The 12,990-nt window shown below is 34.4% G+C and overlaps 1 long non-coding RNA gene across 1 annotated transcript; it reads right to left on the bottom strand.

Moving 5' to 3' along the window:
- Positions 1-3,299: 3,299 nt before the first annotated feature.
- On the bottom strand, positions 3,300-4,110 carry LOC126629343 (uncharacterized). Its single transcript, XR_007625741.1, has 3 exons — positions 3,953-4,110; positions 3,697-3,818; positions 3,300-3,375 (listed from the first exon to the last, which is right to left on the bottom strand). It is a non-coding gene; the product is annotated as an uncharacterized LOC126629343 (long non-coding RNA).
- Positions 4,111-12,990: the final 8,880 nt, after the last annotated feature.

Below are 12,990 nucleotides of genomic sequence, written 5' to 3'. Positions count from 1 at the left end.
GTAACAAGGTAATGTAAATGTGGAGTTCGAGAGAGATGATAAGTAATGCGATTGGAAATATATGGCATAAATAGTTTTAGGGTTTTGAATGAACAAAATTAGGTATGAAAAGGATAATTAAGGGGTGTATTATGGGTTGCATGGCTTGAACGTTAGTTATTGAACATCGGACATTGACTCCAAAACGGTGAATCAAACAAAAAGGCCGACTTCGTTTGTTTCCCTTTACAACTTCAAACTCAAATCATACAAAAATTAATATAAAAATATGTTACTGGTGACCTGTCTAGACTCGTAGCTCCAGCGATGCAAATGTTTTTATGTGGCAGAAATTGATTGGTTTGTTAGGCCCTCACAGTCACAGAGAGTTGCAGGTTTGCTTACATGAATATATGAAGAAGAAAATAAATAAATGGTTGAAATTTGCCGATTTTGATGATGGAGTAGTTTTGGTTTACATAGCATCAGCTTGCGTTTGAAAATATGTGGTTTTGAATCATTACAAGCAAAAGATGGAACGATTTTTTTCGTTTATCCTGATACTGTCACGTAGTGTTTATTATGATAAACGATAGTATTATTTAAGTTAAATATGATGGTTCTATACTTCATCATAATTATAATTGTATTTGTTTTTTATTATTTCTTTTAAATATAAACGTAATTGTATCCTCTATTCATATTACAACACGTATAACCGTGATAATTGCGGCTGATACACGTAGGTTAAAATTTCTCAAAAAAATTGGGAGGTGGTGGCGGTCCAATAGAGCACCATTTGTAGGCAAGCAAAAGCATGAGGATCGACTTGTCACGCGTAGCACGCCTGCACGTAAAATCTGATGACATATGTTATCGATCATCGCCTTGTAGTTGTGTAGTACCACAAGGTCACATGCATGCATGAGATGATGAATTGATATGAAATATGGAACACATTTCTAGGACTTCTCTGAAGTGTGGAACTTCTCTAAACCTCTCACTCTGTGTTTATTGTAATTGCATGAAAAGTCATTTTCCACCTTCGCCTTTACTAGGATGACTCACCAACAGTCTATATTCACAACTGCAACGCTGGGGTTGGATTCAGTTCTGATATCATGTCAAGAATTTTGAAAAGTATGTTCATCAGAGTCTACTACAAATTATTTCAGTCATTTGAAATTGAAAGCGAAACTACTAAGCTATAAGTTATAGTTTGAGATTTTTTACATTATTCAACCATACGAAGTAAACTATATGACAAATATTTTAGAAACCTATATGAATGAATACATTTTGTTTTAACATGATTGAATACAATTGAGACGATGGTAGCCAAGGAGAGTCTGAAATGCTTCTCTGAATCTTTCCGGCATCCAAATTAAAAAGTAGACTGCCGTGACAAAATCATTGGCTGATCCTTTTTAATAGTATTATATATGAATTGAACCGACTATTTCATCCAATATATAATAATTCATTACTATTTCATTTCGTAAGTGATCTCGTAAGTGATATTTTCATATATGCTTATTAGAATTAAGTGAATTAATGCTTTACATACATACGAATGATCCAACTCCGAATTTGTTTTTGAAGGAAAAGACTAAAGAAGAAGAGTAACTGAATTAGTAGTTCGACCTTGGTCCTCCAACTAGAGTCTGAAGCTTTCCATTTTTTAACTTCTTCTTTTGAGAAAAGACATAATACCGATACTGCTATTTTTGGAAATGATTGATTAGGTTGGGGATTAAATACAAAGCAAATTCTAACTCATTCTATTGGGATTTATAGAATTACCTCATAGACTGTTCGTTTATCTTAATCATAGGAAAAATACAAGTTGAAGAGAATGTGTGAAAGCAATTAACTAGTCGTATATCACGAGCTTATGTTTAAGGGCCTAATTTATCCATGTTTACTTCAGTTGTAATTTTAAGTGTGATATGCATTATTGGTCTATATTTTATTTTGACAGTTTAGGGCTCGTTTGAAACTGTTTTTAGAACTTATAAACATTTTTTAAAGCACTTTTAGTCATTTTAAAAGTATTTTCAAACGAGCTCTTAAAGTTTTGGATTCGATTAATGTAAGGAAAAATTAGGTTCACATCCTTCTTTTTGTTACTCCATTGATTAAAATCCTATTCATTTTCAATTTTTGATCAAGGTTGACACACCCCGACCCAGAGGATCAAGGCGTGCTGGCCGTCACATGAGCGTGATGTTACCAAAAGTGCGACACGGAAGCAAGATATAACAGAACAAGAAGGAATTCAAACCAATCTCTAGTAGAACCACCTACTAGAATAAAAGGATGAGTTATAAGGTAAACACATAAATTCAGAGCATAGGTTTAAGTGCAGTCAAGTAGGACCAAAATAAGATACATCACCCGCAGGTGAGTCCTACATGCAGAACGTCTGTCAGAATGCCAAAAAAAGACCTCGAGAGCCACCAACCGCTAACTAGAACCTGGAGGGGCGCAAAACAAAGATGAGTGGGTCAGTAAAATAAAAGATTTTCCAAAACATTTCATTTAAAACATTTCTAACCCCTCACCGTAAAACCTGTATACTTTCCCAGAAAAATAGTATATAAACATATATATACACATATCATCAAAACTCAGCTCATATCCATCAACATAACATCTTAGAACTAATATGCCACGCCATGCCAAATATAATCAGAAATGCATCAATATCAATCAGGTGAAATAATAAATCAATCGGAGACCCTACAATGGTCCTGTACAGCTGATTCTAAAGCTCAACATCCCACTCAGCCGGAGTCACCACAGTGACCTATACGGCCCTGCCGGAGTCACCAACTGTGACCTGTACGGCACTACACTGCACATCACTCGGAACTACGTATAGTAGTCTGTACGATGAAAGGTGTATAAATACGCTCTAGTGTTTCTCTCATCAATCATCAGCGCGCATAACTAAGGTCACCCACTAGTCGGAATCACATCTAGTGATCTATACGACTAGCATGTCGGAACCCTCACATGGTCTGTACGACATCCACCTACTTGGATCCAAGACGAGCGTGCGGTGTGGTGAAAAATAATATAAGGACTAACACCTAGGGTGCAGGTTATGAGCTTTCAATGCAATTCTCATAAAATAACTCATCTGAATAATATAAAAACTCACCTGTGCGTCCACCGCGTCCATTAACATATATATGCATCAATTATCAAACTAAATATCTCAACATTTGCATGCATGGCAATTTAAATCATAATTTTCATATAAACACATTTTCTGGGAAAAACAGTTGTATATAGGTAATACGAAAACAAAATTGCCCACTCACTGATAAGTCGATGGGTCGTAACCCCCGTGACGTCCCTGGATGCGCTCGTCCTCGGGATAAGTGTCACCTATATGCGAAACAACTATAAAAACGTTAATTTAAACACATAACCAACAATTCGAAATAACTTATCATACGCTGCTCAATTTGGGTATATGAATATACCACATCGACCTACTCGACGTCACGGACGTCGAGAAATTTTTAAATAAATTTTTGGAGGCCGCACGCAGCCCCACGCGCATCATCCCCAACCTTGGTTCGCCGGACTGGTTTTTCCGGCGGCTGGTTTCCGGCCAAACTTTAAACGCCTTGTTCTCAAATGAAGCCCCAAACATGAAGAATTACGATACACTATTTTTAAGCTCCAAAAACAACTAAATCTCACCGGAAAAATCCAAGCAAAACCGGCCAAACTCAACCCTCGTGATCCCGACGTCCAAATCCTTCAAACGAAGCACTCCGAGCTTCCTTGGGACCTCACTAAGCTCACTATAAGCTTAGAATTCCCTGAAACACAACATTTCACGTGTGCATGAATAGTGACAAAAAATGGGGGGTTCGGGTTCACGTGAAATCGAAGGTTCCACGTCCTAAAACTAGTACCAATCAACTCAAAACATCACGAGGATGAAGATTCTTACCTTGTTTACTTCGATCCACTGAGTTTTGGGGGGTTTTGGGTGTGGCCGTACAATATGGGTGTGAGAGAAAGAGTGTCGAGATGGAGGAGAGAGAGAGCTACGAGATAGAGAGAGGTTAAGGGTTTAGATGGTCCCTTTCAATCCACACCATCCATCATCTAAATCCCTAACCAAAATTAACAAAAACCAAATTTAATAATCCAACTCATCTTATTTATTTTCTTCCAAAACATATCTAAGGTTAAACCAAATAATGTCACACACATACCTTAATACCCGCTAAGGGTAAATCCGTCATTTCACGTCCTTAATAAGAAAATCCCGGGACGGGCTGTGACAAAGGTCCTTGGGTATTAATAACATCATTAATTATTTGAATAATAAAATATTTTTATTTTTAAATATATTCCTTTAGTGTTAAAAATGTTACAATTAGTATATTTATATTTATGGCTAAATTTTTTATCATATATTTTTATTTTTAGTTTGTACCTATTTTTAATTTGCAAACATTTTTTAATTTGTACCAATTTTCTTTTCATTTTTAATTTGTACCCATATATTAGTTTCTTTATGTGCCCATATTTTTTAAAGTTTTATTTGTGTTTGTACCCATGTGTATATCATCACGTGACATTGTGTATTTAATCAATGATAGAAAAATTACATATGGTATATTTATGTTTTATGCCTAAACTTTGTATCATATAATTATATTTTTAGTTTGTATCCACTTTTAATTTGCAACATTTTTTTTTTAATTTGTAGTATTTTCTTTTTAGTTTTATTTTGTACCCATGTATCAATTTCTTTTAGTGCCTATATTTTTTAAAAATTCATTTGTACTCATAATGTTTTAATCTTTTATCTGTACCCTAATTTATTTATAATGTACTCATTTTTCTTTATTAATGTACCACTTTGTTATATGTGAAATGTACCAATTTTTTTGGAAAATGTACCAATTTTTTTAACACTATGGATACATTCTTTTGCCATTTATTATTTCTTATTTTGACATAGTTTTTATCCATTTATTCAATCAAAATGTTTAAATGTTTTTATTATAACCGTTTCTAATAGCATTATAATGAGGGCTTTTAAATTTATAGGATTATAAATCTCATAAAATATAAAAAACAATTAATGTCAAAACTATAAAAATATAAATATTAATAGTAATATAATGAGGTGTACAAAGTCAATGGACTTTGATCAAACTTTGAATACTATAAAGGTTTTAATCAAAGAATGTTAAAGATTAGGGATCGCATCCAAAGTATCCCTTAATGTAATCATATTCCTCACTTATGTGTTGGTTTGTTGTCTCTCTCCCTTCTAAATTAGCTGGCAACATAAGAAGTGACTCAACTCCTTACAAGCTTTCGCAATATTTCTTCGCTCTCCGACATGAAACATTTTTAACTTCAAATCTTCACAGGAGAGATTTGTAGAAACAAGAGGATTAATTTGAAGATCCCATCATCATCATCATGATTAATCGGGAGAGATGAAAAAAAAACATTAACATGGGGATTATATACGGATTGGGAAAGTAGACAAAACGAGAGTTGTGCTGTTTCTTAAAGTTTGGCCCCATGCCATTGAGCCAAGTGAACCATTATCCTAAATACAGCTAAAGAAGAACACCAAATTCGACAAAACACTGGGTGGCTTGCTTCCTACTTGTACATACTTTATTTGCATTGTTTTTTGTTTATATATATTTGGAACTATATATATTACCAGTTTCCTAAAAGCCTAAAACTGAATATATACTTGGTTGGGATGATAAGTCAATGTCGAGTCGAGTTGAGTCGACATATATGAGATAGAGAGAAAGAGCTAGAGCTTATTAGCATGCATCAAGTCCAAGATGCATGCTTGATTCTTTAATTACTCTCCCTAATCATGAATATTATGTTAATCCGGAGGATGCCCTAGACGCCCTTGATGTAAGTGCTACCGGCTGATCATCCTCCCGGTGTCTTCAACTTTTTTTTATTTTTAAAACTTTAGTTTTTGCCATTTTCTAGTAAACAAGAGATATTTTCACTTCAAATTAGAAAATGAAAAACAAGAAGGTTTGAACTCATAATACGAATAATTTATTCACTGATAAACTTTGATGACACAAGCATGGTTAATCACCAATATCATGATATTGTCCATTATTATTATGTGATATGATTAATGTGGAATCTTATTCTCCAAAATACTCCCTCACAAGTGGCCCTACACAGGGTCACAAGGGAAACCAATTCCCTCATTGGAAACTGGTCAAGTCATTATACCGGAACTAGCATCAATCTTTTCGAGAGCCTGGTGAGTCATATTTAGTCTCTAAAGTCAACACCAATCTTTTCAAAGTCTCATTCATTCAGTTGCCTTAAGTTGGAGCTAAAACATATTTTTGAAAGCCTAAATTCAGGAAGCATGTTTGAGTTCAGTAACTTGGGCCGAGGACGTGTCGAGAGATAGCATGCTCTTATACTATGATAAAATTTGTATGCACAAGCACAGTTCGTCACCACTATTGTTCCAACTTAATCTCCTATTACTAGATGTTAAATTTAATCACAAAATATCTTGATGATATTATGAATATATACTCTCGTATATTAAATGTATATTATTTTATGATGTCACCAATGTAAAATCTGTCTCAACATTCACCAGAATAGTCTACCCATTTTTCCTAAATTAAAGGAAAAGAAAAGAATGCATGGTATTGCAGCATGTGACCAATAAAAGTCAACCAGATTTTTTACGTGCTCAGAACAGCTGGGCATGCATGGTAGATTTACCACTCCTTTCAAGAACTCGAGTTGTTATTTCATGATTTGTGTGACTTAATCTGAGTGTGACATTTGTTTTATTTTGTTTTGTTTTTTGGTTGTACATTACGGTTGAGTCCTGGGCCCTTGGAGTCAGGACCCGTTTTGTACCGAAAAAAAAAAATAGAAAAGCCCACTCATGGAAATTATCTTAGCATTGGAAAACAACACTATTACTATTCTTAATTATATTTGCTCTTGATATAAAATATAAGAGTATCTTTAAAGAAAATGTCAAATATTAATTTATTGGCTGTTGATATGATATTGTCAGATTTTCTTTACCTTCAATTCATATATGTTCGTACTAGACAAATGATTAGAATTAGTTACCACATTCATAGAAAAAAATGCAATTCATGAGGGCAAGAAGTATAGGATGAAAAGGTACCATGACAAAGATCATACTGAGAGGGTTTTGACAGTGGACAAATTGAAGTTATGAAATATGTCACGTTGTGTTATTAAAATACTTTATTTTAGTATAATCCGATAGTTTTTTTTAAGATCACAAGAAACCCGATCTTCGTCTGGAATGCCATAAACGAGAAATATTTTTGAAAGACAATAAACGAGAATTTCATTGTGCCAAGGACGAACCGCAGTTCCAAATTTATTGCAGGGACGGCCATAAAAGCTGAGAAAATTAAATTAAGGGGAAGTAAATGTATCCAAATAATTGTTCTGGTATTTAATCCCAAAAATATATTAAAATAATGGAACAAGATCTATCGTGAAAAGAAGAGCCAGTCCACAGAGTTCGCAGTGCGCTGCACTCCACACGACTTCGAAGCAGCTAGCGTTGGTTTGCTTTGCTTTATTATTCCGTCGGTCTTTCTGTGCGTGTGTGTTTCTTCTGCTGCGTCAAACAACTTTGCTCAGACTTTCATGGCCGTGTGGCCTAAATTTAAAGGTTGCACCATTGAACTAGTATTAAACTAATTCAAATTTGAATTAGTATAATAATTAATCTCGTTTAGAAAACCACCACAAGCTTCTCTTTGAAGCAAGAGATGTTGGTCTCTCTCTCTCTCTCTCTCTCTCTCTCTCTCTCTCTCTCTCTCTCTCTCTCAACACATATGTAAATTTTCAAAAAAAAAAAACTAATGAAAAAAGCTTGAGAACTTTGAGTTTTAACAATAAAGACAAAATAAAGGGTAAAGTGAATAGTACCAAGATTGACTTTTAGTGTAAAAATATGATTTTTCGTTAAAGTAAATAGTACCGGGAGTTTTTTGTTAAAGTTCTCAATTTTCAAGCCAGACAATCCAAAGCATTATTAACAGAAAAAACAACCCCGTCATAATTAGTTTTTAGCTTTGCAATGACTGGTTGCAACGACGGATCCAGGATTCGAACTTTGACGAGTTTCAATGTTAAAGTATAAGTTTTTTAAGATAGAAATAGAACGTGAAGTGCGTAATTTTTTTTGTAGTTTATTTACTGAGACATTTCGTTGAATTTCTTGGTAAGCTTGTTTTCTTCAGCCAAATTATATTGCGCATATGTTAACCGATATCTACATATAACAGTCTGATGAGTGATATCGAGAAAATTTGTTTAAATATTGTTGATTCAATATGTCAATATATGTCTAACATGCATCACATCAAATACTTAGTAGGTTATTATTATGACATTTATTATGGCGTTTCAGATTACTATTATATTTTATGTGCAAGGTTTTTCTTTGTGATTGTGTTTGTGACAGAAAATACCACGATAGCGGTAACATGCTTCAAGCAAATCCTTTTCGTATTGCGAGGGTATATGAAGAACCACGTTGTAAATTCATACGTAGAGATATAGTTGAACATAATCAGAAGCTATCTTAATCCTAGCTATCTTTTTCACAAAGTTGTCACATGCGTTTATGGGTTTTACGGCTACTCAACAAAGGTAAATCACTTGAAAATGATCGTTTAAATTTATGATCAATCCAGAGACGTGGAGGCATCGTGTGGAAAGATGTTCAGAGAAAACCACCTATTTCTCTCTTCTCTGAGGATTACACCTGGACTCCATATACTTGTCCAAACTAGCTACCTAGTAGTATATATTTTACCTTCTTTAGCATAGAAACTAAATTTTCTAAAATCTTCAAAATAGAAACTTAAAATTTCTATATAAACATGAGGCATAAAATCCATTATTTGTAAGTGTTAGATTGATCCTCAAGCCAACAAGGATTCTGGCTTTGTAAGGGATAAAGGAGAATGTCTATCGTACGTATCTTTACTCTTACTTTGCAAAAAAACTATTTCCATGATTCGATCCAATAACATGATGTATATAATTTTCTTCTTCATCAACTACGCGTTGGAATTAAATTTTTCTTTTCACTGTAGTGCAACTAAGAAAGTAATATCGCTTATATAATAAAATGTCCTATGTGAACCATGAGATGGCACTACAGAAAATGCAAACAGTAACATCAACCCTAAAATATGTTTTATGATCGTACGTGCGTTGCATTTTGTATTCAGTCCAAGTCCAGCCATTCCCATTGTCTCTGATAATCTCAAATTTTCTATATTATTATTATTAATAACTACTGTTTAGTTGAACATTAAATACAATATCTTCTGCATGGTGGAAAAGTTTTTGAGAAACTACATCCAGAGATACATCGGCCATGGCCCCATGGAATGCAGATTTGTCTCGAGACTGGACGACAGTGGGTGACCGGCTCAGCCAGCTAGTGGGGACCCTACCGACACTGATCACTGTTCAATCACCGGTGACCGGCGGCGTTTGCGCCTTGACGATGACCCCGGAACTGCCACATTTGCTTCCCCATGTGGGGTGATGTGGCCTCGCTTCAGATTTGCAACTTAAACATTAATTTGCACACAATTACCTAATTAATTAAGATATAGAAGAGCAGGATATTTTGCACGATGAAGTTCATTTGTACACTTGCACTTTTGCTTATTGGGTGGAATCTATAAATGTTCTGACATTGAGGGAAATGAGGGTTTTGTAAAATGAATAATGCAATTGTTTTGTGCCTCAAAGCAAGGGATTTGGTGGAACATGTTTTCATCTTTTAGTCTACAATTTGTTGAGAATGAATCTAATATTAATGGAACGAGGGATTTTGTATGGGTTTGTAAGTAAAATGAGCTACTTTTCATATTATTAATTGGTTTTATACTGGAATCTCACTTTCATTCATGATATCAAAACATGTTGCCCCACATGTGAAGCCTAACACCACACATGTTCCACGTCACCCCATTTGTGTTGTCTACATGTTTTGTTTGAACATTCATCACATGTGAGCAGCATTTTGACAATGAATCTCACATTGACAAGAGGATAAACCTTATAAGGACTTATAAATAAGTGGAATTAAACCCCGTTTAAATTAGTAAATGGGTTTGGTTAGAAATTAGAATAATGGGTTTTCATTTCGAAAAGCCAAAAAATTAGGAATATAAGTGTATAAAAGGATTTGGTAGAGCATAAGTTTTATTGTCCCTATAACATAAGACCAAGATTATATAGATACAACTTCTAATTGCACAAACATAAAGAAGAATGATGAATTTTACCTACGCTAGAACAATGTCTTTATAGTGAACTCAACGTTAAACATTAATTTGCTACGACTCGTAAAGGTATCAATGTAAATATCGTATCCTTTCTAAGACAAAATAAGCAAAGTTGCAAGTTATAGTTTTCTAAGTAAATAAACCAGAAGAAAACAGAAATTGAACTTGTATATGTTTTTGTCCAAGTCAGTTACTCGCATTTTCTTTCCATAATTTGTAGTTTTTAGCTAACAATATTCTTTGTGAAAACTCGGTGGAGTGCATGAGACGAGAGCCTTTCCTCTCGTACTATGAATTGCTATTTTTATCAAATTATGGTGCTCTTTTTCAGTGAATATTATTAGTGCGAAATTAGACAATGATTAGCGCTTAATAATCATCTGAACCATCATTAGTGGTTTAAGAAGCGGTTGGAATTTGAATTATTGATCGACATGTTCTGCTCGATAACTGTTTTGCTTTCCTGCGGCAAGCAGCAGCTTCACAAATGACACGCACCTAACTTCCACCAAAAAGTCTCTAGTGGAACTGGAAGTCATAGTTTCTCTCAGCCTTTCCTTCGAGTCTTCAACATGACACACACTGATAGACTAGTTCGGTTTTGTACAAGACGTCTTGTCTTTCTTAAAAACAAAACAAAGTACGTCAAGAAAACTCTATTTCTTTTATGTTTTTGGTCTTTTTTTTGTAAGATGTAGAATCTTTTCGTGATACTACAAATCTGAGATCCGAGATCAAAGTTCTTGTAGATGTGATTTCGACTAGTTTGCTCGAGTGGCATCTTGCAGATGTACCCAAGTTTAGATCTCTTTCTTCGTATATTTCAAAGTTAGAATATCATCTTGTCAATAAGAAGTAGAAGTCGCATCTCGCCTGCGTTAGAAACAGGAGACACCAAGTACATAAAACTAAGGTACTAATCAAGATTAAATCCAACTAAAAATAATGAACCAGATTTTTAGGGACCATGCTCACCCACACTCGTGGGCACGACCCTTTTGCCGGATTTATTTTATTCTTTGAGTTAGGCTTTGGACTCAAATTCATGCATGGATGACGATTTGACACTTGTAATTTCCTTTCCAAATACACAAATTATGTGCAACATGGAGAGACATTTTAGTGTACCTGGAATAGAAACACGTACGTCATATTCTATTATATAAGTAGAAAAACATTTAAAAAGAAAATTTCTCTCTACTTATATAATAACATATAACATACTAGTGTTTTTGACATATTAAAAAATCTCTCTTCAACATGGGTCACCATGTCGATTTTTTAAGTTTATCAATTTTATGGCACCTAAAATTCAAGGGGTATTAATTTTATGGCACCTAAATTTCGAAGGGGCATATACACATATATACTATATTTATGGGAAGTTGAACGTATTAAATTGGTTTTTGCATTCCTAGGCATTGTTCTTCTTTTGCGACCTTTTGGGGGGACATAGATCCCAGCCGGATCTCCCCCACCAAGTTCTAAGGATCTGGAGATCTGGATCGTTGAAATTTGATCTAACGGCTATAATTATTATCACTTTTAGAGGCCCCCTGTTTGTAGTCGTTGGATTAAATTTCAACGGTCCGGATCTCCGAATCCTTAGGATTTGGTAGGGTGAGATTCGGCTGGAATCTCTGTCCCTTCTGGGGCTTCATCTATATCTTTATTTTTGGAAAAGAAATGTTAAGGTAATTTTTTAAAAGTTGAAGATTTTATGAACTATATGTTATCTCATGTTTTGACATAATATTTTATAATGTTGGCACGTGAATTGACGTTAAGGGGTGAGATGATCGAGAATCCATAAAGAATTTCACTTTTGAAATAATCTTCTTAACATTTCTCTTTCAGGAATTGTTGTCCAATTTCAATACGATATTTAAAATAATATATTGATAACAAATCCTTCTAATTAGAAATATTAAGATCCCACGACAGAGTAAACGCTCGAGGAAGTATGACTAAAACCAAGATTAATACATCAATCCAGGTTCAGTTACCACTATATTAATTAATCTTATCATTTGTGGCCACCTTGATCGAGATTGATCTGAGTTTTCCTGCGAGGTTATGAGTGATTGTGACCCTTGATGAGTTGAGTGGACAATTTGCTGTGTGATTAATGCCTATGCCGATAAGTTTGACTCTTAGCATGAAACATGCAATACGAAGGAAACTCTTTTAAAATCGGGATTTTTCGTGAACTTTCTGTCACCTGATGTTGTTATCATAATGTTTTATAATGTTGACACAGAAATTGATGTTAAACTGTAAGATGATAGATAGTCCATGAAGAGTCTCATCACCTTAGCATTTTTTTTTCTAACTAAAATTACTTGAATTTACATGAAATGGATTCAAGCTAATTAGCTCTACAGGTATTTAGCAAGGCAATGTACCTATCTCAATGTAATGAAGGTGACGGACCTATTGCATTGAAACAGTGACCTGAATAATCGGCTCGTTTACCACACATAGTCTCATAAAACCTCCCTCCTTGTAAACCCTATCTTGAGCGTTCCTTGTTGGTTGTCCGCAAATTTCGTTACCAAGAAGTGTATCCACAACCTTCATTATCAATTTATTCTTACACATTACTAATTTCCGCGGTTCCTCATTGAAAACCCTATTAAGAGAT

The sequence above is a fragment of the Malus sylvestris genome, chromosome 7 (assembly GCF_916048215.2).
Source record: "Malus sylvestris chromosome 7, drMalSylv7.2, whole genome shotgun sequence".
Classification (NCBI taxonomy): Eukaryota; Viridiplantae; Streptophyta; class Magnoliopsida; order Rosales; family Rosaceae; genus Malus; species Malus sylvestris.
The sequence above is the reverse complement of the archived record's forward strand: the minus strand, read 5'-3'. Positions and strand labels throughout refer to the sequence as shown.